Raw genomic sequence first — 4,603 nt, forward strand, 5'->3', positions numbered from 1 at the left:
TAAAGAGAAAGATTATGCATACTGGAAGCATGTCCTTTGGTGAGTAAACTAAACTAAAACTCGAGCTCTTTTGCCACAGAAACATTGCTTGTGTTTAGAAAAGGATGGGAGAGGCATACAACAGCGTCCCCACAGTGAAGAACAGCGGTACAGTGTAATGTAATGTAATATAAAAGTATTTTACTGTGTATTTTACAGTTTTGTACTATTCTTCTAGAATATTATTAAATTTACATAAATAGACTGTGATTTTACATTTCAAATGTAAATTAACGTAAGATCACTGTAAATGTAACAAAACATAATTTTCTTGTTTGTTAAATGTATTTGTCTGTACATATGCATATTGAGATTGTTAAAATACATTCACAAATGTATCATAATTTCACAAATATTTGTCCATTATTTGAAATTGAACTGTTAAATTCAAATGTAATGCTATGGAAAAATATATAAAATGATTCTTATAAATTTTTTTACATCAAATAATAATAATAATTATTGTTATTTAGGGCGATCGCGGCTCAAGAGTTGGGAGTTCACTTTGTAATCAGAAGGTTGTCGGTTCGAGCCCCGGCTCGGACACTCTCGGTCGTTGTGTCCTTGGGCAAGACACTTCACCTACTGGTGATGGCCAGAGGGGAATTGTAAAGCGCTATATGAATGCAATCCATTATTATTTAAACTAACTGTATATTTAAGTATTATTATTCATATTGCCGCATTCATTGACCTTATTTATAGGTAATTTCATTGTTGAATCACATTAAAATGTTCCTAATTTAATGTTTAAAAGCACTTGAAAAAGGCAAAATCCCATGTAAATTAGGGCAACAAACTGTATTGTCATTACTGAAAATAACCGTATTTTCATGGGAAAGTTATTTTCTGTTATTTTATGGTATTATTTTGGCGCCCCAGCTGTTTTTTTAGGATTTTCTTTTTTTTACGGTGTAGGAGTATTATACTATGGGGCTGAAACTGGGAATCTCATCAGTGTGGAAGGAATGATGAAGAAAAAAGGTAGGTGAAGATTTTGAAAGAAAACTTCAAGCAGGCAACAGCAAAACTGGGTCTGGATTATCCCTTTGACCCAAAACATACTTTGCTTCTTGTCAAGAACTACCTGCGGAGGACCAAAGTGAACATTGTTGGCCAGCCTGCACAAAGCCCTGACTTGAATCACATTAAAAATCTGTGGTGTGAACTGCAGACCAAATTTCATGCCAGAAGACCCTCAGATCTGGAGCAGCTCGCTCACTAAAGAAGAATGCACCTGTACTGCCCAGGATGTGTGAAAGACTTCATAAGAAAGTACAACTGCTACAAGTGTAGCCTGTTACCAGGAAAAAGGGTACACAATTGGTGATTAGCGTCAGGGTGGCTAATATATTCTGAACCTGGCAGTTTTTGGCTTTTGTGCAACGTTTTTGTTTCTGTGAGCAAAATAAAATAATGTAAGCATAAAAACAAACAAACAAACAAACAAACTCAGATGTTTGGAATTTGAAAATACTTTTTAAAAATGAAAATTTCATGTCTGCCTAATAATTATGTCCTCATTTGTAACTTGTAACTCTTCATGTGAAGCATCTTAACCTGGCACAGACTAGTGTGTGTGGTCTGTGAGCTCACTGACTTCTCATTGCTCCATTATCTTTGCTTTTAACCTTTGCAATGACTTTAAGGTCCAACTACAAAAGAAACACCAGACTGCAGTAGAGACATCAAGATTTTGCCACCCTGCATTCCAATCAATAAGGCAACGAGGGGTGAAGAAAACAAATTAAATGAGGTATAAGAAGAGGGTGGGGTGAAGGGAGAGTGAGACGGGAGCAGTCATAATCGATGGCGGCCGCGGTGGGATGACAGCGATGAGGTCGTTTATCTTTGTGAGAGGGAGAGAGAGCGACACACAGAGAAGGAGGGGCTAATAGACAAACCTGTCTGCTGAGAGAGCCGGCAGCTGGCCAAGCTTTGTATGAGGGCATCTGAACAACTGCGGTATTTGTCACAGTGACTGTTGGCCTTGTTACTGATGAAGACATGCATCTGAACAAGGACAGCGAATCAAGCCGAAGAGGCGGGTACATCAGACATATTCTTGGCTAAATATTCAGACGAAGCACCCAAAACAAAAAACAACCCAAAAAACATTTGTTCATTTCCTATTGCAAGTGTATATGCCTCGTTTGTGTGGCACAATGTGCACACAGATTTGCTCATTAGTGTCATAGCAGATCATGGAACAACGCTCTGCTGTAGCCTTCTCTCCTATTTGAGAATCACTGGTTTTGGTTCTTGTTTTCTGATTATATTACCATATTAATTCCCCTCTAATCCAAGCTTTTTCAGATGCACTGTTTTTGGTCACTATGTGCAGTAAACACATCCCTGATTTGAGCTGTAACATGCTATAATCCCAAAACAGTTTGCAAAAAGGCCTTGAAGCTGGATACTCTGCAAAGCCTGGCATCTAAAGCCAGGCTTTGTAACTGCAAATGGTTTTAGAGATGATGTCTTTGATTTATGCTATGGCCATACCTACATGCCATCTTGGTTATTTTGATGGCTTTAGTTTTTTTTTCTTTGTCCTTTCCGATTATCCTCAGTTCTAAGCTCTGCAGAAAAACAGGCTTTTATTCACCCATATCTGGGGTACATTTGCTGGTGCTGTCTCGGTTGCCACTCCCTGCTGCAGCCCAGATGGCAGTGAAGCCCTCCCTCCACAGCAGAGGTCTCACCAGCCTGCCTCGACAGCCGGAGAGGAGATGGAGGGAGGAGCGAGGATTACGATGGTAATCGTTCTGAGACAAGAGGAGAATTGCGCAAACCTGTGGAAAAACACCAATCAATATTTGAACATTTCTGATGTTGTTAAACAGCAGACTCAATAAAACACTTTAAATCAAACAGTGTTAAAATCATCTCTTGATGATATTGCATTAATATGTGTAATATTTTCTCAATTCACCCTCCCATTTATTCAACAATGCAGACATAACAGGACACTAGCTGTATTGTAGTTATTTAATTACCTAGTTTATCTTTTCACATTGCATGGTGCTTTCACAATTTTAACCAACAGAGGGCACAACAATATCACAGTGGCTCTCCCAGAATCATGGAGAACACACTGGTCACTGGTCACTTAATTAAGTAAAACGTCTCAACTGTGTGTTAAGGCAAATATCTAATCAGCCAATCACATGGCAGCAATTCAGTGCATTTAGGTATGTAGACATTGTCAAGACAGATAGCCAAAGTTCAAACCGAGCAGTTGGGGAGAAAGGTGATTTTGGTGGCTTGTTTGTTGGTGCCAGATGTGCTGGTCGGAGTATTTCAGAAACTGCTGATCTGCTCTACTGGGATTGTTCACGCACAGCAATCTCAAGAATTTATAGAGGATGAAAGGAAGAAAATATCCAGGCAAAAATGAAAATCCTTGTTAATGTCAGGTGTCAGGAGGAGTATGATCAAACTGCTTCGAGCTGATAGGAAGTCAACACAAGAACATATCTCAATACACAACATGTCAAATCTTGAAGTAGATGGACTACAGCAGGGGAAGATTACACCTGGTGCAACTTTTGTCAGCTAAGAACAGAAAACTGAGGCTCCAATTTACCAAGGCTCAACAATCTTTTGAGGGAAGTCTGGAAAAACATTAGATGGGCTGATGACCCTTGAATTCTGCAGCAACATTCAGGTAACAAGTAAAATGTTGATGTAAAGAACATGAAAGTATAGCTCCATCCTGTAATGTGTGGAGGATATTTTCAGGGCAGAGAATCAGCTAGTCATAGTATCATTTATATGTCACATCCTAGCTTAGTATTTTTACTAACCATATCTATTCCTTTGTGACCAGAGTGTACCCATCTGATGACAACTGCTTCCAAAAGGATAGTGCACCATGTAACAAAGCTCAAAATTATCATTACACAACTAAAATCAAGGAGAGCAGAATGATGGCACAAAAACTATGACTTAAATGATAAGAGACAATACTGCACAATGTATTTTAATAATTTAAGGTATTGCCCATTGAGTAAATATTGCACTTGGCTGGAACATTACACCGGAGAGAAATTATTGCAGGAAGAGGAAGTGGAGGTAGTGGTGATGGGGAGGAAGAAGTGAGGGTTTCATTGTTGTTATGGCACTTGAGAACAGCCTGTTTCTTAGTCTGCTGTCCTTTATTTTAGGAGCCTGTAGTGCAACAAGGGGGCAGCAAGTTGAGCAGGTGAGAGCCATGCTTTCTATGGAGGATTGGAGAAAGGTGACCAGCAGCTTTTCGCTCAGGTTATTCTTCCTGACCTCTCAGGAAGTGAAGTCACTGCTGAGCTTTTTCAGTTACTGCTAAGGTGTTTGCAGTCCAGCAGAGATGAAGATAGCCCAGAATTTGTTGGTTGGGTCCCAGTCTGCAGCGTTCTTCCTTAACTTTGCTTTCCTGATGTTCAGTGTCAGGTTGTTCTCTGAACACCAAGCTGACAATTTTAGGATCTCTGTGAGCAATCTCGCATTCTAAGTCACTCAGTGCATTGGAGAGTTATGGCAATGGCATCCTCAGGAATATGTGTTGAATGTGCATGTTGAACAT

Source organism: Mchenga conophoros, linkage group LG20 (assembly GCF_057382185.1).
Source record: "Mchenga conophoros isolate Kocher_MC1m ecotype Shallow Benthic linkage group LG20, M_conophoros_male_GT1.1, whole genome shotgun sequence".
NCBI classification, from domain to species: Eukaryota; Metazoa; Chordata; class Actinopteri; order Cichliformes; family Cichlidae; genus Mchenga; species Mchenga conophoros.